The sequence below is a fragment of the Lissotriton vulgaris genome, chromosome 5 (assembly GCF_964263255.1).
Source record: "Lissotriton vulgaris chromosome 5, aLisVul1.2, whole genome shotgun sequence".
Lineage (NCBI taxonomy): Eukaryota > Metazoa > Chordata > Amphibia > Caudata > Salamandridae > Lissotriton > Lissotriton vulgaris.
In genome coordinates, this window is record NC_141693.1 from 109,475,823 (window position 1) to 109,500,205 (window position 24,383).

Sequence of the window (24,383 nt, forward strand, 5' to 3'; positions counted from 1 at the left end):
TGGTAATCTGTGGGATTCCATGCAAACAATACCTCTGCAGGCTTTAGTACAGAGATAGCAAACCACTCTTAAATGCCTATTGGCTTGAACATGTGCTTTTTATAATATATAATAATGATAATGAAGCTTGTAAAGTGCATTGCTACTTTATAATCACTCAATCGGGGATTTGTATAGTGTGTTACTCACCCGTAAGTGTCTCAAGGCACTGGGGGGTGGGGGGCTGCTGGTAGTACTGGGTGGAGGATCCTTCAAAGGGCCAGGTCTTGAGGTCCTTCCTGAATTGGGTCAGCAAGGTGGATAGCCTGCAGGGCAGGGTGTTCCAGGTCTTGTCTGCGAGGTAGGAGAAAGAGCATCCTTCGGTTCTGGTCTTGTTGATCCTAGGGACGGAGGCAAGGGCGAGTTGGAAGGATTGGAGTTGTCCGGTAGGTGCGTGGAAAGTGAGGCTGTGGTTAGAGCTTTGTAGGGATGAGTGAGAAGCTTGGAAGTGATTCTATTGTTGACTGGGAGCCAGTGGAGTTGTTGGAGGTGTTCAGTGACGTGACTGCGGCGGGAGATGTCGAGTACCAGTCTGGCTGCTGCGTTTTTGACATTCTCTAGTGTCTTGAGCTGTTTCTGTGTGAAGCCGGAGTAGAGTGCATTGCCGAAGTTGACTCGGCTTGTGTTAAGTGCATGGGTGACCATCTTTCTGGATTCTGTGGGGGATCCATCTGAATGTCTTTCAAAGCAGGCGGTGTGTGAAGAAGCAGGCTGAGGAAACTGCGTTGATTTGGCGGTTCATGGTGAGCGATGAGTCCAGTATGATGCCAAGGTTGCATGCGTGGTCCATCAGGGTAGGGGGTCCCAGAGCAGCTGGCCACCAGGAGTTGTCCCAAGCTGAAGAAGTGGGACCCAGGATGAGCACGTCAGTCTTGCAACGAGTTGAGCTTCAGGCAGCTGTCTTTCATCCAGGTAGCAACAGTCTTGATTCCAATGTGGAAGTTGGTTCTGGCGGTTGTGGGTTTGTTGGTGAGGGAGAGGATCAGGTGGGTGTCATCGGATAGTGGACTGCACTTTCAACGCACAGCAGCCGCCATGAATTGTCCTAGCTCTGGGGTCCAAGATCCCATGTGCTACACACTCACAAAAAGTAACAGATACACATCAGGCCTGCTGCTTTTTTTCATTTCTTTTAATAATTAACAGATCATGCTTATTGACTTGATAATTGGTCTACCACCATCACCACCTCAGTCCTGCATAAGCTTTCCCACAAGGCATGAAGTGCAGCACAAGCATTCTTTTTCAGTGGAAACACACACCTTCTGCCCACTTCAGAATAACTTAATCAAGAAAATCAATTTGTGGGCGGAGCATAAGCCCCTCTCAGTAACACCCAGGAAATATTTTTTCTGTTGCACACATATGATTTGGCGACAGCTGTACTGTCGAACCAGACCTAAAACATGTACATGAGGAACGAAGTAATGTAGTACCTACCGCTTGTGCAAACACACAATATCAACAGACTTAAAGGGATGCCTTAATTTAAAAAATATATATTTTAACTCTCTACTGAAAACACACTCTGAGAATTTCAAAGGAGAAAAATGATTTTGATACTAAATTTTCTTTTTAATAAGAAAAATGATATAGGTCAGCAGTTGTAAAGCAATTATTCTTTCTTTCCATAAAAGCAATGGAGCTTGGTGCAAATCAGTCTTGTACAAATTTGATAATCTGGGCGTTCCATTGGCAGTACACAGAGTGATGAAACATATAAACACCCTTGCTTTCCTTATAGACTAGTACAAAACCAAGTAGAGCAAATGGGTTCCTTGAATGCCAGTAAATACCTGTGGCATGCACACCAATAGTCTAATGCTTTCATTGCCTCATTGTCTGAAGAACAGAACTGACACAAAACCACTATTTTGTGCAACGTAGGCACTGAAGAAACTTTCTAGTAAAAAGATTAACCTAAACAGTGATAGAAATGTATGGATTGAGGGCCAGAGCAAAGCCAAAATCTCAGGATATCCAGACCAGATAAATGTACCCACAATTAATACAAGTAGGTAAAAATACAGGCAGTGATCAATTTTAAAACCTGCCGCATCTGTGTCCCTCAAGCACCAAGTTTGGGTTCTCATGAAAGAACACATCATGATAAGTTGTGCTTCCTTTGCCACATGACACAAAGCCTGCAAATAAACCCTTTATCTGCTTAAGGTGATGAGACACCATCTTAACCTGCAGTGAGCCCATGCAGTCTGAGGTACTGTCCCATGCAGTGCTATTGCATTATTTTGTTCTAGGTGGTTGGGATCCCATCTGTAACGTCACTGGTAGTGTGGGAACATGATTAAAGAGTGTCACAAGTGGGCTCCAATGTGCAGACTTCTCGGCTTACAAGCAACCTGAGAAATAGGCTGATCATGCATTTTAGGCCTCAAATTCCATTTACAGTTTGATAAATGTTGGAGAACATCAATAGCCCAGGCATGGGCTGATCAAGGAAAAAGAATTGTAAACTATGAATTTTATAGGAGGCAGGTCAACTTACAGCAGGGAAGATTGTGCTGCTTTATTAGCATAATAAATAATGTCAACTGAGTAGAGGCGATCATACACGTCGCACAGTCCTATGTCGCACGGGATCACCTTCACATCAATAAGCATTCTGTCAGCATCAGCAACATAGCCTGGCATACTAAATACAGAATTAGTACCATTTTAGGACAGAAACGAAAGATTTTGAATGCCGAGTGTTGACCTGCAACCAAAGGGCAAACACATTCTACAACTGGAGCTTTGCTGTACTGGACAAACAAATACCAACAAAAACTGCATTCAGAGTTGACGACAAAAGCAACACCACATGGGTTAATAACAACATAAATGAATGAAAATATAACTAGACATATTGCAAAGCAAAAGAAGAAAATCAGGATATTATACACACAAAAAGATGCTACAGCACTATAACGGAGCCTACAAAAGAGCCATCAGAACCTAAAAAAAGACACCAGTACACCACGTCCATAACTGAAGCCGACTGACCTTCCAAGGAACTCCATAAAATTGCAATAGAATTCCACAATCCTGGGTGGCTAAACACAGCAACGCCACGATCATAAGACTTCTGTGACAAAATCTCAAATGAAGTGATCTAAAAAAATTACATTTGAAAATTTCCTGATGGAAAATGTGGACAACACTACAACAATGCATGACCCAACCACCACAGAAAGACATCAAAACCCATCCATCAATGCATATCTTCAATGCCCTGTCAAAATGTCCTCAATATCACTGCAGCCAGAACATCAGAACGACCACCATCAGACCCAGCAGCGCCAAGAATCTTTAAAGGTAATCTTCTGCACAGGATGAGCGAAGGATTAGTCGGATGCCAACTCAACAAGTCCCAGGAACTAGGGTAATTCCCCCCTGAGTTCAAATGCTTCTACATCTGTCCTCTCCATAAAAATTGAAACCTCGACCCATTTGATCCATCAAACTACAGGCCCTTATCAAATGGATCATTCTTAGGAAACATTGTTGAAAAAGCAGTGTTTACTCAACTCTACCGAATCCCTTTAGCAAATCTGATCAAATCATACAACCTCACATGTTACAACTATGAAGAGGACACCCAAATCCTTTTGAAAATTGAGCGCCCCAAAAACCTCTACAATTCAAAACTCAATTGCTGCACGCTTGCTCTTAACACATGGATGATGAATAACCATCTAAAGCTCAATACCCCAAAGGGTGTATTGGGCCAATGGCAAAATCACCAGCCTACCGCCATAAGGCCTAACGAACTTGAGGCCCCTTGGACGTCAAGAGACAATTAGAAACCTAGGCGTAACCATGGATTCAGACCTATCCTTGATACCTTATGGTAATGTCACAAAGTGTGCCTTCTACTCAATGAAAACACTGTTGCATCTTCCCGGACTTTGCATACCAACAATCTGCAAGCCACCCTCAAGCTTATAATCTTCAAGCTTGACTATGCCAACATCCTATACCTTGGCAGGCCCACATTCAGTATACGCAAAATACAACCAACCCAAAATGCTGCTGCAAGGCTCCCTCCCCACCTCCACCCAAGAGAACGCATGGCCCCAGTCCTGCAATTGCTCCATACTCTTCTACCAATAGGTAGAAGAGTATGTTCAAAGAACTCTGCATTATCCAGAGAGTCTCCAATCAAAAGGACCGCTACACCTACAAGTTCAATCCAAGCATCAAAAACCAAATAGGACACAGTGCTTCAGCCTTGTATCATTTATCATACCAATTAACCATAGGAAAATCGTAGGAGGCACTGCTTTCCCAGTACAAACCCCCAAGCTCTGAAACTCACAATCAGTCAGAATTAGAAGCACCCAGGAGCATATACACTTCTGAAGATAGTTGAAAACCTGGCTATTTCCCAGATAACTGCACCTCTGCACCCTGATAACAGAGTCCAGGAAACAGACACACCCTCAAGCACAATCATGAGCCTACAACTCGTGCATTACATACAACTCAACCAGAAAACTGCTTTCATTATGCAGGACAGCAAAAGCTGTGCTGACCTGTGGTTCCCCGTAGCATTTTATGGCTATATAAATCCATATCTAACAGTTATGACAAACAATAAAATCACAATACACAATAGTCAGCACCAAACTAACTTCTACCTCTTACATTTACACGAGACATATCTGCTATGAGGATTGTCAATCATCAGCAATGTATAGCCCAAAAAACAATCACCACCAAATGAACAGGCATGGAATAACTGAAGAGATCAGTCACACATTACTGGACAATTCTAGAGGACTTTAATATAGTCTAGTCTCCGCAGGCCCCAAACATCTACACAATCGGACTGCTTCTTTGCACCTCACATAGACACTCAGATTATGGGATAATAATAAAAATGCCATTACCAACAGATCTCTCCACTTCTCTCTCCCTCAACCATGCCGGGTCAAAACCACAACTGCAAACAAAAATTCAATTTGGACAATCCAGTGAATTAGCCAGCTAAGCAAACAATATCCTATGAAATATCATAAATGGACCTGCAGAGCTGGTAAACTAACACCATATTGAAAACCATGAAACTGCTGGTCTGTCTGTTCACTTCATCATCCAAAACACTGCTCCGTGCTGCCCCCCATAACACGATAAGCGAACCTCGGTGGTCATCATGCACGACATGGCAGAACTTGCCACACAGGATCAACACAAAAAACAACATCCTTCCAACCACACCCCACATGGTGTAGCATGCTACTCACGTGAGCAAGCGCTTCAGCACACCACATAGGGGTAGTTAGCACTAAAATAATGCTGCAACACAGTACAATATGTATGCATAGTTGGAGGGTGAAGGGCAGGAGTTGGCGACAAGATGCTGCATACTACAGCACGCTGCTGCTGAATAATAGTTCCAAACTTTGACAAAATGCAACCTTAACCATCTTGTAAATTCGAGGATTAACCTTTACGCGCTTTGCAAAGATCTACATGCGCGCATATGCAGCTCAGAAGTCTACAGAGACTACACAAAATAGGATGGAATGATTGTTGGCCTGAAACGAATCAGGAGACCTGGCCCTCAGGACATGGCTACCTCCAAGGAAAGAAAATTGTAAAAAAATAAATTAAAAAAAAGAAGAATATTCCAAGAATTAATTTCTGGGTCGGGGTAGCCACTGCAGGGGCACTTCTGGTGGTTCAGACAGGCCTGGAACTTCAAAGGTACAATGCAGTCATAAACTTCTTAAGGCTTTTGACAGCAAGATGCAACACTATGCCGGATGACAAGACCCCCCCATCCACCCATTATAGCAGATCAATTCTGGAAATGAACAAGTACATCCGTTTGGAAAAAGGTGAATAAAATGTTAATACTCACCCACATATGAAGTGGTATCTGAGCACAGATTCTCTACTTAGGCACACCTGGAGACAGGCGTTGATATTGAACGCGAACGGAAAGGGGCGTGTAAGTTATTCTGCCATAAATTGTGGTTGAGCACTCAAAGGGACCTTGGCAGAGGAATGTCTGATGGAGAATGCAACTATGCAAGCAACCACATTCCACAAAGGGAAGTACAAGGATATTGAGACAGAATCTGAAACTGTTGCATTACTGGTCAGTACCAGGAGCTGCCAACCTTAGTCATGGGTGACCAGGGGTGGGGGCGCAGATGAGTGGGATGGTGAGGACTATTTTACAGAAATACTAGTGCATTTATCTTCGGGATTGTATGGAATAAATAAGCAATGTGCATTAATCCCGGGTGTTTTTGGATAGAGCGTAAGTGCTATTACACATCAAGCAATGTAAGAAAACCCCCAATTGTAACTTTTGAAATTTCAAGCTGCTAATGTATTTACTTGGACTCTCCCACAAACACCGCCATTTTAACACTTCTTTATCTGTTCCTGTGGAATTTGCTTTAGCATCACTAGCTTCTGCTTCGAGTAAAAGGTCTGCAAAGCATTGTGGGTAAGAGTATTAGGCGAACGTCCCCTCTTCCTCTCCTACACAATGGCTTTCATTGTTGGCCCTCAGAGTAGTTACTGTGAGCGTCTTTCGTTCGCATCACTAAGGCCAAGAACAAATGCCAGATCTTTCAATACAAACAGGAACTACCTGGCTGAAATAACGCTCAAAAGTTTTTACGCTTATCGTTTGTCTTAAGGTGCAGTGTTCAACCGTTCCAATGCATACGTTGCAAAGTGTTACATCTGTACTGCAATATCATTCAGTCAGGACCACCTTGCACCAATTTAACTTTAATTCAGCAAGACTATATACAAAATTAAAATTTTAATGGGGGTTTGAAGGTACCAAGTATGTATCAATTGGGATTTTTGACCTCTGCTTTAATGAGAAGCCTCCATGCTCAGCCCAGGAGAATCCCACTCACACAAGACCCCACTCAGGTAAGAGCTGTAGGTTGCACCAGAGGTAGAGGTATTTCAGTTTCAATTGCAAAGCACGAGTGTTTGTAAATACTATGAGGGTACACAATTGACTGTCACAAGGAACAGCAAACAGACAAGGCTGGGCTTGAACTAGCAGCAATGCATTAAAAAACTATAGCAGAGGTGAGTAGAGTCACAGAAAACATGGCCGATCCAATGCATAGCTCTTGCTGCCTGGGCGGTTATTTTTCTTTGGTGATGGCGGCTGATCCAACCACGGCAGACAACACCAGGAGCCAAATGTGAGAGAAAGCACTCAAGCACCACATAAATTAGCAAACCTGTGGGACTGCAAAGCGAAGGCTGGAAGAAACGTTACTGGACTCGAAGTAAAATGGTGGTTCAGCAAAAGCGCCTGCATGTTTAATCCCAGGAAAGGAAGGAGTGGACAGAGGACTTCAACTATTCCTGTCCCTGGGATACTAAACATGTTTAACCAGAGGGAAGAGTCTCACCTTTCCCAAGACGCTGATCACCAGCTTAGGACAGAGTAGATGGAGCGCGCATTGCACTGTAGAAGATCAAAAATACGGTGCCATTGTGAAGAAGGATTCAAGACATTGCGTATTTTACAGCCCAATGTGAAACCTTGAAGTCAACTACCTATCAATGAAACCTGATGGGCTTCTGAATCTAGAACATCTGCTTGATAAGCTTTTAGATAGACCCAGATTTACAAAGGAATACAGTCGGGAGCTTCTTCCACATTGACCACACCTGAATATATAAGCCAAGAATGTCAAAAAAGGCAAACAAGCAGGCTCGCATGAGCTTCTGGGGACAGAAGGAAGGAACAACATCAAGTCTATCAACAAAGTAATCAACAAGCAGGCTCCACAAGAGCGAAAAAGGAAGCAATATAACGGGCACCAGCGAGGAAATAAGACATTCACTGGTCTCAAGGCCATAGATAAGAATTTTGCTGGTTTAACAGGCAGAAAGTATTCCAAGAAAATTCTTACTGCAAGGCTGACTGCTTAAATAAATTAAATTACTGAGGCAACGCAGAGGCTGAAACTCCACACAAAAACAATGGCTCAGACTTCAGCAAAGAAGTCGGATGGACCTGGAACGAAGGACTACCAGTAAAGACAGAGATTTAAAATGCCCACTAAGTTTAAGCTATCTTTTCATCATTATAGTATTCAATCCGAACTTCATTTACTAAACAGAAAGTAGGCAGAGGATAATTGGGAGATATTTAATTAGTGAAAACTTTAGCTGCAAATGTATATTTATCTCACAATGTTTTTCTGTATTTCCTTTGAGTCTATTAAAGAAGCTCGTCTAGTACGGTCTGAATTTTCACAGTAGCATAACACTGCTCACTAAGGAGCTTTGCCCCTGTACTATATTTTAACTTTAAAACTAGTCAAAAAATTAAACACTAAAATAAATTTCACATTGGTGCATCACCTCACATGGGAATTCCTTAGGAGCATCAGCTTCTACCTTTAAATACAACCACTCCTTACCACTATGGAATACTTTATACCATCTGTAATTTAACAAATCTGACTACTAATCTTTTTAAAGTAAAAATATCTTCTGATCAGAGGGGGAAGGATCACTTGTCCTGCATAACTTTGGGTACGCCGGAACGGTTCTGAATAGTCCCAATAAAAAACCCTCATGCTCATGTTGGTAAATTTTGCGATGTTAGGCGGTATATCTTGGTTCTCTGCCGTCCCTCGCACGTGTCTGCATAATCATAGGGTTTAGTAGGGTTTAGTAGTTTATGCAACCCCCATCCAGGAGGTATTACCCTTAGTTAAAAACAGTAGTGATCAGTGATAGTGACTGTGACATGAAAAAGTGAAAAGTAAAAATTGTCTCTCATATCCAGAAAAATTTCTTTTATTAGTTCTGTTTTTTGGAGGCAAAGGATAAAATTTATTATCGGTGAACAAGAGTCTTTCACACTAAGGTTGTGGTGTAGGTCGACATGTTTCAGCCCTCGTGTCGCCAAAAAGGTCGTGTGGGCTTTCATCAGGACCACGGTGCGAATTTTTTTCCGGGAACAGAGCTGACAGAGTCCGAACAAGCAACTGACGGAGAGACAGAGTGTGCCTCCCTGACCCACCTGGATCCTGAAGAGGCTTAGAATAGCCTAAAGCGAAGGTACAAATTTGACCTCAAATAGGAGCAACATAACGATATGTTCCTTTAGAATCTTTTTTCTTCTTCACATATAGAGACGTGAGAGGTCTCTATAAATTTCGCACCGTGGTCCTGATGAAAGCCCACATGACCTTTTTGGAGACACGAGGGCTGAAACATGTCGACCTACACCACAACCTTAGTGTGAAAGAGTCATAATCACTCTTGTTCACCGATAATAAATTTTATCCTTTGCCTCCAAAAAACAGAACTAATAAAAGAAATTTTTCTGGATGAGAGACACAATTTTTACTTTTCACTTTTTCACGTCACAGTCACTATCACTGATCACTACTGTTTTTAACTAAGGGTAATACCTCCTGGATGGGGGTTGCATAAACTACTAAACCCTATGATTATGCAGACACGTGTGAGGGACAGCGGAGAACCAAGATATACCGCCTAACATCGCAAAATTTACCAACACGTGCATGAGGGTTTTTTATTGGGACTATTCAGAACCGTTCCGGCATACCCAAAGTTATGTAGGACAAGTGATCCTTCCCCCCTCTGATCAGAATATATAACTTTAGGAAATTGGTTGGATCACAAATTCCTCCCTTCCCTCCACATTGATCTTTGAAAGTAAAAATATCTTCAGATTTTTCTAGCTTCAGTAGCAGCTTGTTCGTGTGAGTTGCCAGTCATTTTTACTACTGTGTGGTAGTCTTGGAATTTTAATAAACAACCTGGTGGTGGGGTTAAAGGGCATGGGATGTCACATTTCCTACACCACTAAAACATTACAGGCAGTATTTTCAAAAAGCACACTGAGTATCACCTGTATGATGATGCTCTGGTATTTACCGGAGTCTCACAGGTACTCTGCTTAACTGGAATTTCTTGACCGATGAGCGGAGACACTTTGGGTCAGTAGTGATTATTATATCCGCAGCAAGCGGAAGGAGCGCCCACTTGCAATAGAATTCTTCATATTATTTCACTATCAAAAGTAGACTATGGGAAGTAGTTGTGTATATAAAATGCTAATAAATCCACAAACTCACGTGCCTACTTTAGAAGGCACTTCTATTTTACCTAGAAGTAGTGCTCAATTTGTAAAATACTAAGTTCCAGGGCCATCGTCTGGAGGCCACTGTCGCTTGCACCATCGGTTGCCCTGGTCAGCGCTGCCAATGCCAGTACCAAACCAACTACTAGCCATCACATTCATACAAGTGCTACAATACGGACTATTCCAGATGCCCAAAGCTATGGTTTGGGCAGCAAGTATTAATCATTGTTAAGTATATTCAATAGTAAACCACTGCGCTCGTCTGTAAATTAGACAAATGGCATCACCATGTGGTGGACTGTAATAAGTGCAGGAGATGACAATTAAGTGCCAGTGCTGAGCACTGGAAAACACCGGTTCAAATTAAACACTACCTGGAAGATTACTCTTGCTGTTACTGAGTTGGACCAGAGTAAAAAGTTAAAAACACATTTCAAAACTGAAAACTTAGATATCAAGGAAAGCATCACACATGGTAATATTTCTAAAGGAGTAAATTAAAAGAATCCGTGTGAGGTCCTCCAGACTGACACTTCATTCATACAATGCATGGAACACAGATCTCAAAGGGTTGCTGGGGGTAACTTCAAAACATCTACTCATTCAAATATCCTTTCCTGCGGTCAGAAGTGCCATTACATGCTGAAATGTGACATTTGCTTACCCATGAAGTTCCATGATATACTACAAGTGTGAAGTTAGATGACCAAAAAGTGGCCCTGGATAACCACAATATGCGGTCAAATGCACAAAAGAGTCATTGTATGCCAAGGCATGCCATTATATGCCAAAACTTGGCACGCTATGTCCCAAATATAGCACGAAAGATATATAGCAGTGCCAATTCTATGCCCAAAACACGTCACCATGTGGACAAATATACAACCATAAGCCCAAAAAGTGCCATCATATTCAAGAGGACCACCTTCTTAAGTCTCAGAAGTGTCATCAAAGAGCCCTCATGTCAAGGAAGGGCCACTGAAGAGATGTTGACGGAAGCATCACAAAAAATCCACAAAAGTTAGGGTCGCAAGCACAGCCTACATTCACGCTCACTCACGACGTGCTTCAAACACCTACGCACATCCACCTACTCGCTCACACTGCTCACTAAGCATGCAGCATTGTAAATATGTCATTTGTGCTGGATGAATAAAACAGACTCCAAGATACAAAAGAAGAGGTGGCACTATTTTATTTTTTTAGAGAGGGGTCCCGGTCAGAACTGGCAAGGTACAATTTTGAAGGGTGACATGTAGGTGAAGGGACCTACACTCCTCCAAAGTGAGGAGGGAGGAGTGGGGCAAACAGTATCACCAGAAGAGGAGGTGAGTGAAGGTGGAAGTGAGAGGAACTTGTGAGCGTGCCCACAGCAGACGGTGAGCGGGACAGCAGAATTCCCAGCAGCCTGCTGTTGCTTCTGCATTATTCCCAAGCAGGAATCCACTCTCAGCATCTAAAGACAGCAAGGAACACTCACTGAGAGAATGGGTGTTTGACACTTGTGGAAATAGCCTTCTGTCTCTGCTCTCAAAGTCTGGAGAAACTGTTTCGTTACTTATCGGTCCACTCTTTAGGCCTTGAAAGGAAGGTGTACACACTACACAACATGGTACACGGGTTTGAATGTAAGCAGATGTCTTACTCATGTAATTATGCTACATCCTGTATTATACAGGACATAGAAGAATACAGAATATGCTGTTTGAACATATGCAATGCGTGTTCTGCATATACTTGCTACTGTCTGGATTTAGACAAGATGACAAGCCCGCGGGGCCGGAGGTGCTGGAGAACGGGTGGATGGAGGCTGAGAGAAGAACACTAGACTGCTAACACTCTGACTCTCATGCACACATTTCCCCACTTAAGGTCATTTCTAGACCTTGGGGGTAGAGCCTTATTGAGTTATCTTTGGAATTCAGTCTTGTGCCTGTCCACTTGTTGCTTGGTTGCATTAGCTTTTCGATTCAGACTCTAGTTTGCGCTGGGTTTGACATCCATTTATGGTTTGTTGTTTTCCTCTTTAGGGTTACCGCGTTCCTTTGGTCTTATCCCATCCTTGTGTTGCTGGTTGTGCTATCTCATGCCCCATTTCTCGCAACGCTTTACCAGTGTCTGCTCAGCAAACATCAGAGGCCTGGACTGGGTTCCAGGTTGGCTCCGGGCTCGTTTTAGCACCATCCGCTGCAGAAACCAGGAAACCTTTCAGTTATGTGTTCCTGCCATCCAGCTGGTGTATTATACTTACGGTATGCCCCCGTCTTCCAGCTGGTCAGATCTACTACCCATCATAACAGACAGACAGATTGAGCCCATCCCTTGAAACAGACTAAACCGCCAAGAGTGAGCTCCAGTCCAAATATTCTCTCACTCCTTTCATTGTTTCTCCCCCTAGTTTCCGTGTCTGGTGGTACGTTCCATCTAGTTCACCAGCACAGGCAGCAAGGCACTGGAGGGGCTCTCAGAGGGTAGCAGCACTGGAACTGGACAGAATAAACAGTTACATTTAAACAAGGGGTGACTGATAGTAATCCCCCTATAGCTGCTTATCGCCATCGTAAAGACTGAATACTATTCCGACATTGCTTCTCAGTGTGGTCTAAACTCTTTCTACAATTTCATCATTTCAGCTTCCCAAAATACATTTCAGTGTGAAGGGAAGAAGTGCTCTATCCGAAGTTTAAGTCATTTCTACTCTTATAGACAAATAAAATCCAAACACCATGGTATCACATTTTGTCAGGTACGATTATTATAATATCTAATATATGACCACCAATAAAGGGGTCCAAAGAGTTGATAAGGGTGCATTTAGGTAGGGCACCCTTCTCGCTGCCCTCTTTCCGTAATCCATAACTCCCTCCTGCCTCATTCTCACTTTCCTCAAGTACAAATCTCAGGGAGATTTAAGGTACCCGGGATCAGTGCAAACCCTGTTACATCACATTTTGAACCCCACAGGGCCCATCCAGCATTTCATCTTTGTGTGATCTGTAAAATTCTATTGAAAGGGGAGTGTGCTATATCACCTGTCATATGCAATACTGTGATGCTAACTGTGAAGGTCAGTAGTACAGAAATACAATAATTTGTTTGTTTTCACAGCCTATACGTGACCTGTTTCTGAAAGGAACTCAACAGCACTCAGAATTCAGGGAAGGCCTCCAAATGAACAGGTTTATGAAAAATTGGGTGCATTAAATTGAATTGACCACCCTTAATATGAAATGATGTGAATTTATCTTGATATCAGAGGTGACCCCCCTAGGACAGGACGCTGGTTTACCAAAACAAACTAAATATGGTTCATTGTAAAGAAACTTTGACAACTTAGGTGAGGCGTGTGATCACAGTACAAATTTACAGAAAAGGAACTGGAAGATACTATCTTTATCGACAGTGCATTTTCCAAGCAAATAGGACCCAAAGTAGTAAAGAAAAGGCCCAAATTGATCCTGATGAGTGAATAGAAAAAAAGATACAACTCTACAGTTATACAGAGACTGGGTCTGCCAGAAGGATAAAGGTTTCAAATACCAGAAGTAAACTTAAAAAGGTACTGACTGAGAGGCATTTCTTTAAAATAGATGCTATGGCACATCACCAAAAACACTGCTGGAAACGGGCACAGTGACCTAATTTTCAGGAACACCATAGTCTGACAATTAACCTATACACGGCCAGACACTTCGCTTTTCTAGAATTTTCTGTACAACTGAACGAAACGAGGATTCATACTTTCTTACGGCACCAGACTTTAGCCGAATGTTGCTGTGCATCAAACATGGGACGGGGTAACATGGTTACAATACAGGGCTGAGAGAAGGCTGACAAACTTTATCAACTGAAAATTTTCCAAAAACTGGGACCTACCCCACATGTAAGCTGCAGAGAGGAGATCTGGAACAAGAAACACTGTTGGTGACAACATCACTCAAAACAGGACACTGTCCATTACTGGTTCAAAGTGTGTGGAAAAAATAGATACGTTTTAATCCTGGAAGTAAATAAGCCACCATTATTGGGCATGCTACGCGATTTTTTACCTGTCCAGGTCTCGCTCACATAAACCGGAGAAATAATAGTACAGCGATGTTTCCTGACACTCTAGTAATAAGCTTTAACCAGATATATGAGACATGTATGGAAGTGAAGATCAAAGTGATCTCGTAGGAAAAGGTTTTACATTGTATGGCCTGAACACATACCAAGCATTATTTGTTGCAATGTGAGACAGAATTCATGAAGTCCTATGAATGGAACTGAAGACAGATGAAGAACCACTGTGCCAAACTAAATGGGACAGGTGAACTGGGCTTCCAATTTATGGGAAGACCGAGGCCAAGGGCATCAAGGGAAAAGGTGCACAAACGCAATTGTTGGTGAATGGCTGCCCTTGAGAGCCAATTGACTAAATCCTGATTTGAGTTTTCCCTGACTGACTGTAAAATGAGGATACTCTACAAGAGGGATAAACGATGCACAATGGAAATGACCTTTGCAGGAAGTGATAGGTTGCACATCAATATGAAAGACTTGTGTGTACGAAGTAGTTCATGCGCAATTTATTCTACTGCGTAGAATTAGTCCCCCATAAACAGATTATGAAAATGTCGAGCTTATTACTAGGTGCACAAGTAATATTTGTATACAGGATCGCTTACACCTGTAAAATCAGGGTTCCTGCCATGGTGTGAAGAGTCTTGGTTGGTCAGTTTAATCCCACTACAACTATACTGCCAACACAAGTTTAATAGTATTTGAACAACAGGTGTCTCCTCAATCAGGTATAAAAATGAAAAGACTGCAAATCACAAAATGCTGTTTTGGGGACAATCACATTGGTTTCTTTTATTATTGCATAAATTGGCAGAGTAAACTGATCATGCCATGTGAAGGCACCTACACCACCTTACCAGATAGACTGGGTAAATGCACTCATCATACACCCCACTAAATGCTTTAAATGGGCAAATATATTTCTGTACCAGCACTTCTGACTACTGGTGCTCTGCTTCGAATGGGAGAGTCTTAGCAAGTTTCATTACAAAACAGATACTAGGGGACAATGAGAACATACATTCCTAGAATGTCATTTATGACTAGCAAACTGAGCCTGCAAACATCTTCAGATGCCTTCAACAGGTTCTTCAATAGATATAAGGTTCCTCAATAGATGACATACAGTGCTCCATTGCATGAATAGAGTCAAATTTGAGATTCTCAAAACTGGGGTAGAAGGTCACCTCATGATCCCTTAAACTGTGAATCATAGCTGCAAACTGAAAGAACGCAGACATCTGAGAGTCATTTCTACACCGGCCTCTCACTAGGTCGTAAAATCAATCCTGTGGTCTCCAGAGTCTACCTGTAACTTTCTACGTTCCGTAGACTGTTCCACTCTTACAAACCTTTGACAGGAAAGAGCTGACAAGAGGCCTGATAATGGCCCACTCCGATTAAGGACATACACACAACTGCTGAAACAGCGACTCAGAAATCAGGCTGGCAGGTTAAATGCGACCTACAGGATCGTACGTGTTTTTAGACCAGTCCAGAGGAGTCTATAAGTAAGTTGAAACTACGGATTGTGCACAAGGCCTACTGAAACAATGGACGGACTATCTGTAAAGGACGGCATCCCCCGTACCCCTGCTAGAGCTCTTTGCTCATCTAGCAGATCCAGCAATGTACATTCAAAAGCCTCAACCCTGATCAATTTCTTGGAGTACATGGTCACAACCATGAATCTCCACTAATCCAGACTCAAGGGAAGAATCCAACTCCACTGAAATAAAAGAATTATATTTCAGACCTGCAGTGCTCTGGCAATAGCAAACCGTGCGCTACATTATTAACAAAATTAACAATTCACTCAGCTAACACCTTGCCAATAGTATCATTTGAAAATGAAATATGCAAGAGCTTACTTGCATCCACCATGACTCACAGTGCCATCGAGCTTTGTGCCTTGAAGCAGCTCTAGGACAATGTGTGGTACTATAGAACGCTTCTAACTAAACACTGACTAGGAACTTTCTCATTTAAAAATAGTGTGCAGGAGAGTACACCATTCACCCTGTAAAATGGTATGTATATATGCAAATTAAATGAGCTTTTTGTAAAAAACTGAAAGAGGACTATAGCGAAAAAAGAGAGCTGGAAAGAGCATCAGCCATGGTGCCAATTTCCACACCTTCGCGTAATATTTTAAATAAAAGCGTGTTTTCCAGCTCTTTGGTGGAATACACTTTTTGGGGGAAAGTTCCAAATGAGGCACAGTGGTTCCCGTCAAGTGTAAGCCCACAGGAGGAGAGACATCAGGTAGTTGTCTGGCAACTAATGCTTACCACAAGCCTAAGAACTAGGCTTCAGACCCATTCTTACAGAGTATAGATTCTTTGTAAGAGCCTGTATAGTGGACCAACACACAGCCCTACGTTTGGGAGGATGTGATGCCAAACCTTTGTGCAATATTTGGTGTGATAGGACTAAGTGGCACATCCCAATAGGGTGTTCACAGTGGGCATCTCTATATACACAGCATTGGGATGCACAGTGGACATCTCTTTCTACACAGCTTTAATGACCGTACATAAAAAGTTTGCTTCCTGTTTGAGGCCATAGTGCCAGCTGAAAACCAAACCCTTTTCTTATAACACAGAATACAGTATTTCTCTTGATCATTGGTATCTGGTTTTGAAATGAGAAGACTATATCAGAGCAAACCAAGTGCAAACTATGGATGATAGTCACACCGTAAAGACAAAACCCGCTTCCCCGGGATTAGCGGAGCTGAAAGATGAAATACAGTAATCCCAAAATAATAGAATGTTTCAGATTGAGGGTCTGTGAATCGAGGAGAACATCAACAATTAGTGAACAAAGTGTGACACATTTATTCAAGGAAGCACAGGGATTATAAACAAAGCTCGCCATTTCTACCATTCAAACATGAACAGTGAAGAAAAGTAAGACAAGGAGGACAAGTTCCTGCATAGAGACAAAACAATCTTCTGCTTGACCCCGATTCCATCGTAGGAATCATGTTCATTTCCATCTTCATGAGTCCGCCACCTGATCCAGTATCTCGATTCACCTCTCCATCAAGCAGAACTAGCTTGAGCTCTAGGGGTCATTGGTGGATTCATGAAATACAGGACTTTGTCATATCCACAAATGGATTTTCCTCAGTCTTCTCAAATCAAACTTTGGAGGAAATAAAACATACTCATAGTTGCCTCAACTAACAACAATTTTGGGCTCCAACACTATGCTCACTAGGTGTGCAACCCATGTGCCACTTGAGCACCCAATTAAGTCCTGGGTTCACTATTGAGTCTCATATTAAAACTTTTAAAACATACTGATGAAACGAGCAAACCCTGCAATAAAAACATTTTCTACAACCATTTATTTCAGAAACTTTGATCTTTCCTGCGTGGATAAAAGCAACATTTTGCTTGCTGCTCTTTACCTGTTCAACCCATTCTGCAAACTGCTGCTGGTTAAACCACCGGATTTCTCTGTATCTGATCCCATCATCCTCACGGGATCTAATGTGCTACGGGTACCGACCAAGGACCGCACGGAAGTAATCTTGTACAGCTTCAGCTGATCACAGCAGGACACCTTATTTACCTCCCACCTTCACATAGTGCACGTTTGTAGGCTGAATAGTCAACAAGCATTGGCAAATCCAACGGGTTTCGCCGCTGCGAGATCCAACCACTCTCCCAATGTTTTTAGACATGTTGCAGAGCAGCGCAAGCTGTTGTGCAACATGGCTTAAAGCAGGAAAAAAAGCTATGACGCGACCATCGCTGACCAAGCCATTTCGCTTTTTTCCCCCCTTTAAGCCATATTGCACAGTAGCCCATGTTGCTGTGCAATATGAGTAAAAACAGCACAGGATGGGTGGGTCAAACAACACGAGAGAGGAGGGCGGGAGATGGGAAAAAACAAACCGCATGAGGGCAGGGGAGCAAAACGAGGGCTGCAGGGAGGGAGAAGCAACAAAGGGCAGCGAGAGGAGGATATGTGTGGGGAGGCCGTACACTGCCATGCACTCTTATAGAGTACATGGCAAAAAGTTGAAGTAAAAAAAAAAAGTACATTGAGAAGCGTGCGCCAAGTGGAGAGGCGCTGGATGCCAACAGGAAGCTGTGATAGGTCCATGCTCCACAAGAGGATGAATGCCCCAAGTAAGAAGCCCCAGGAGGATTGCAGGAGGAGGTGCGCAGCCGGCAGGAAGTAGGAGCATGACCAGTAAGAAGAAAGGAAAGTAGTGACAAGGAACCCAACTCACGCAAACTATAGGTAAGTAATGGAGGTAAGTAATGGATGGGCTCTGAGCCCGTTTTTAAGCTTTTTTTCCTTCTTAGCAGCTTTCGCTGACAATGCATGCATAGGCTAAACCTAAAGTGCGAGGCCTATCTTCTTTAACAACGTAGACACTCGTAATCTTCGCTTATTAAAAAAAAAAAAAAAACTGAAGCCTTGAAATATGGCACCTTCTGGACCACATTTTTCTACAAAAGATGTCGCTGGGCACATTCTCAACCACATCAAACATTTAGTTTCACGTTTCTACATTAGTCAAATGGAATTAAGTTCTCCATCTATTTCTAAGGTCATTTATTTTTACTTTTATTAACCGCATTTCAAGATGCACTTTAATGTATCTTCTCTCCGAAGCACATTTGTTTAAAACTGTACATCCTGTCCCTTTCTCAAAGTCGACAGCACAGTTAGGTATACTTTCTCACATTAGTAAAATGTTTAAGGCCTCCTTTTAACTTTCTTAAAAATGCTGTATATTTATCAATATTTTATTGCGCCTTAAAATCCCACGTTTTTAAAAAGATCCTTTTTTCGTTGCTTGACTTTCTAATTTAGGAGAACAACTTAATACTTCAAACAAAAGAGTAGCCTACACTCTAATATAATTTTTTCTTACAATTATTTCCTTTTGCATTGTTTTTCTTTTTGTTTTAACATTTGTAAGGTATACTTATTTAATTTTATTTTACACACATACCTAGTCACCTTCTGAAGTTGGGAAACACATTTAGAAATATTCGAGTTAAAGTCAAATTAAAAAACAAAGATGAGCAATACAGTGCCAATACAGGCAGAAGAAGCGCGTTCAAACCAAGCTCAGAACACGCATGCAACTGTACATGTTTATACAACTGAAGACCACGCTAAAACGGAGCAGACGGAGGGTATTTTGGCGAAACATTTAAGGCTCCAGGTTCTAGCAGAATCCCAACTTCTCAGCACAATAAATTCCTTGCACTATTTCAAGAACTACCCAGTACCACCAGACCACCCCTCAGCAACACATGCAAGAGGATGTTAAAAGACAATTGTTTACAAAAATAAGTGCCATTATAACTCTACTACGTAGATGGTGATGCTGGGGAAGACGTTGGCAAGCATGGGGTATTGTGGTGTTGCCAGTAAAAAGGAAGAAGTTTTAAATTAAACATCTATGTAGAGTACATCATATGGGAGCATTAGAGAGTTCCATACACTTCAATGTAAATCCCCATTCTGGTCAAAACATATTAAGACAACCCAATCTGAAATTATTGTTCTTTATGGATTTCTCAATGCCAGTGAGGAATCCATAAAGAACAATTATTTCACTGCATCATCAATACAAGGTGCAATCAGAAGGAAAAGAGATAATCAAATAACCAGGCCTGCTTACTCTCTTAGTTTCTGAAACTGTGTACAGACAAACTAGAATGAGCTCGGGACCCAGGCACCAATGAAAGAAAACCACAAACAGACTAAATACGTGATTGAGCAAACTCAACTGTACGTAAAAGCTGAAGGAACGAACAGCTCAAACACTGCAGCTCTCCACCCCATGTGCACAAACTGTTGCAAGCTTTGCCTCAGTAAAATGTGCAGATGAACTATAAATTGTAATGTCACAACATGGCCCTATTGCATATGCTGCAGATAGCTCTTCAGATTCACCGTCTCGAAGGCTGCAAATAACCACGATTAGTGCCCGAGATCCACCAATTGGGTGTAACTGCAGGGAATCCCTCCAGGCCCAACTTGATTTATCCTCCTCGATCCTCAGTTTCCTCTTTTCATTGCTCGTCTACTTGTCAAACACCCCCAATTGTAACAGCACTCTGCAACAAACACTTTAAAATAATTAACAAGCACAACCAAACCGAATTTTGCTCAACTGCAACTAGCACCATAGTTGGTAATTCCTATGTTGTAAATAAAGCATATTGTTAGGCTGAATAACAGTCAGAGATGGTGCACCCAAGGTTACTATAAACATACACAAACACATTTTGTGGCCTGCAAGGCGTTAATATAAACTCAGAAGTGAAGGCTGGTGTGAGAGAGGTCTAAATTAGAAAGTTTGAATTAGTGCTCCGAATAGTACTTTTGAAACGAGAAATCTGGTTTGGGATCAAAGAGATGGAGTACATTTTGGAATTTGAGTTCTACTGGTATCCCGCAACTAAACTTCAAGCGCAATCTGGAACGAGACTTGTAAACTAGAATGTTTAAATGACATCCCCCACAGACTAATGCAAACAATCACCAATTGGCCTGAACATGCGAAGTAAGTGAGCAACACAATATTACAGCTGGAGAGTCAGTACAACTCCTAGATGATGGTTGTGCGTCCATGCATGGACCCTACTGATGGTGAAACGCAACCCATAGCAATTCTTTTTGCTTCCATTAAAGCTTCAAAAACTAACACACAGGTTGCAACACTCGCTCATTGTTGATTTTGTGACCCAGAAGAGAATAATGTGTACCCTTAAGCCAGAAGTAAATACTGCACTGAATGAAATCAGAGTTGGCAACTTGCTTCTTTCAGTTGAGCATGCAACATTTTAGAATTTAATTTCAGGAGATCACCGACTACCAATAAAAGCATCTGAGCACATGTAGGTCTGTTCTTTTCCCACAAATACAAGATTGCATAGTTTGAAACAGGCCATCTCTGCTGAAGTCTGGTATAGCCTCACTTCACTTTGTTGCAAGCACCTATACCCTAACTCTGGGATAGAGGGTTTAATTTGCTGCAGGCGATAGATATTCCACGTTGCAGATTCTTGGATCATCATAGAAAGGATGCAGTGCCTTTTTGGGCAAAAATTTTAGACATAGTCTGTAAACACTTTTATACTTTAATGCGACAGAGAAACACATCTAAACTTAAGCCATATTTAGGGTATATGAAAGCTGGGTAGCATAGGCCACACTGACGTCAACCAACCAACCTTTCAGAAAACCGGACATATCGAATGAGCTAGTGACAAACCGATGTAGTAAGGTACAGGCCAAAGCTCATTGTAAGTGTTTCTGAGGATTGGCACAAAGACTACTCACCAATGTATCAAGGCCTTTTACATCTGGCCACAGGCCTTAAAACAGGAGGCTGCCTCTGGAGCCAGGGTTCAGATCAGTGCTACTAAACATTCCATCGGCAGGAGTCCAGAGTTGCAAGTGAGCAGGTAAACAAAAACATTGTCCCTTGATGGTAAAGTGTGACTAAACCATAGGCACGTTTATTATCATACAAGGGACTGAACGACATATGAATAACAGACTAAGTGACACTAGGGTACTCCAACAGGCCTCCCGCATGTACTGAGCAATCGAGTCATGGTCAAGAGAGATCGCCTGGGCCTGGGAAAGAGGGCAGACATTTCCTCTCTATGCAAATTAATATCAATGACGAAACAAATGTAGACCTAATCCATGCACATCCAACAATACACAAGCATAAGGAAATGCTGCCATTAGGGTCAATAGGCAGCTACTAAACAAACATTCCTAGACACATGAAGGTGCACCAGGCTACTTTTCCCCCCCAAGTCTAAAAAACCCTCCCACATTCTGTCTGTCACTCTGAAGGTTTGGAGCGATGCTTCGACATCTTGCAGGAGCTGGCGTCACAACCTTGAAATATGATAGCAACATTTGCAAATGTGGTGGACTAGCAACTCATTACTCATATGTAGTTTGCAGAGTTGGGGGGGGGGGGAGAGGGGGAGCTGGGCTAGGACTGCGCACTGCATTCCTCAAGCTGATCCTCCAACATCTCAAGAGTCAGCCAGCCAATAGCAGGATTGTATGGTCCCACTCCCCAACAGTCAGCCATCCAATTGCTTGGCTCAGTGGTCACACGTGCAATGTGATTGAAAGTGCAAGTCTGAATCATGGGAGATGGCCAAGCGGCTATTGCTGCATGACGATCGTCCGCTCTGCAGACCCGTGCGGAGGGCCAATAATATAAGCCCTGCAGTTATAAACCTGTATTGGTCAACTCTCCATGTTAAAAAATCAGCAGACCTCTAAGCCACGCATGCACAAACTTTATCTGGAAGGCAGACTCCTTCCCATTTACCCAAAACTGTTACCCACTGAAATTCTAAAAATGTAGGCACGATTTTGGGAAAGGTATAATCATTTTAAGTACTAAATAAATTTACAGAGCTTGGACACCCGATCTCCTCTTAGCAATTTTTTTTAAAATAAAAGTTATATTTATTTTGTCAGGTGACTATGGATTTTCCCACTGCGCTTTCGAAGGCTTTCATGATGGAAAGCCCATGCGCAAAGTCCCATGCTTGAGAATAGCTAGTTTTCTCACACGACTCAACATCAGCTGGACTGCTTGCTCCCATTCCTAGGCTTGTTTTTTTCAAAGCTTTCCCATCAGAGTGTACAGTGCTTAATTTGTGCGGGTAGCTGTAGGTAGAGGGCGTTAGTGTACGAAGCATCCAATCGCCCCCAACATTGCTGTATTTCTATGCCCCTGAAAAGCTAAGGAATAAAATGCCCCCAAATATTCGAGGAAAGAATGGGTTACTAGCCATCGACCACAATTATTTAGGGAAAGTGTTTTTGTGAGCTGTGCTCTTTTTTTGCCAAACAGTAAGATGAAAAATACAAGCATGTAATTAAACGCTCCTTCTTGATTAATCGCTTTCATCTTTCCCATCATTGGCTCATATCTTCTCTGTTAGACTGGCATGCCAGCGTCCACTACTCAATTTTCTCATCTGCTGCCCTCCGCTTCCAAACTCTTGCCCGCTCCTTTAATGCATGCTACGAGGTCCTTCTTTCTCACTTCAACCTGCCCCGCCCCACCCGCTCCCACACCACGCGCAGCATCTCAAATAAACCTTGAATATTATTGGTTTCTCAGCCTTCTCACTCCTTACTGTGCCACCCATTCTCTGGCTTTCCTTTTTTTTCTTTTTATTTAAACTTTGAGAACTCAGATCTGCTTTCAGGCTGGTGACTTGCTCCCTAATGTGATGTCTCAACATCATGCAGCACTCATCCCAACACTGCTATGTGACCCCGCCTGCACCCTCCAACATTCTCCCAGAACTCTCAAAGTATGAAACTGTATCCACATAATTCACATACACGTTCTTACAATGTTACACATTTAGTTTGAAAGACTAAACATTAAATTTAGAAGAAAAAAAACATGTTTATGGCATAGTGACAAATGTATGTCTCAAACAGTAATGAACTTCAAGTCAAAGGTTGGAAATTGTTTCTATTTCTCAGAGACCAAATGCTTTTTTGAAAATTGTAAGGCACTGTAACCCCATCACTTACTTACCCTGTGATGTTATGTGTCCTAGACTTCACTCCACACCACGCTGTAAGGTATTTTAACCTCACCGCTTACACGATTCTGTCATGTGCCCTAGTCTTGACCCCAAACTGCAAAGGGCCATGACCTACCCACTCTCTAGCCAAAACACTTACCCTAATTCTAATTCACACCTTTAACATCACATTAACAATAACCCTATTCCTAGACTGGGACCTCAAATTAAGCCAAATGGTATCTATAACCTTTGCCCTAACGCTTACCATCGGCCCAATGCACAACCTTAAACTAAAGGCAAATCTATCATTTACCTATAATATAATCCTAAAACTCTCTAGCCCTAGCCTTAATCTTTGCTAACTGAAATTAGACCATTTCCTGCCAAGGCGTCTGCTCACTCCAGTGTCTCACTTAACTAGTGTTTGCACAGATGTTACGCAAACACTGGAGGGGCACTTCCCTTAAGATTTGTGACTGATGCCAAAGTAGTATGTACACAAGTCACGTGGTATGGCCGTGCTGGACACACCTCTATAGGACACAAATACACATAAGGCAGTCCTTGGTGTAAATATCCTATAACATTTT

At 42.3% G+C, this 24,383-nt stretch overlaps 1 protein-coding gene across 6 annotated transcripts in view; it reads right to left on the reverse strand.

The window, feature by feature from the left end:
- NACC2 (NACC family member 2) overlaps window positions 1-24,383 on the reverse strand; it is a 388,129-nt gene that overhangs the window by 65,984 nt on the left and 297,762 nt on the right. The window lies entirely within an intron of this gene.